The sequence below is a fragment of the Penaeus monodon genome, chromosome 32 (genome assembly GCF_015228065.2).
Source record: "Penaeus monodon isolate SGIC_2016 chromosome 32, NSTDA_Pmon_1, whole genome shotgun sequence".
Classification (NCBI taxonomy): Eukaryota; Metazoa; Arthropoda; class Malacostraca; order Decapoda; family Penaeidae; genus Penaeus; species Penaeus monodon.
This window is the reverse complement of record NC_051417.1, coordinates 27,825,781-27,826,029: the sequence shown is the minus strand read 5'-3', so window position 1 is coordinate 27,826,029 and position 249 is coordinate 27,825,781.

Below are 249 nucleotides of genomic sequence, written 5' to 3'. Positions count from 1 at the left end.
ACGCTCGTGGCCCAGCCGGCGTTTTCGTGTCGACCGAAACACACGAACGAGGTCAGTGTTACGCAACCAGCGCTTCGATCGACGTGGTCCCGCTGCCATCGAGCGGTTTAGCGACAATTGGAATCACGAGTTCTTCTTCGAGCAAAACGCGCGTGATTGGCGGGCTAAAAGTGGACGATTTCGCTGGTTTGCTGTGAGAAATACGTATTGCCGTTTTATGGCGCTCGTGATACGTGGCTATTAGGGGTG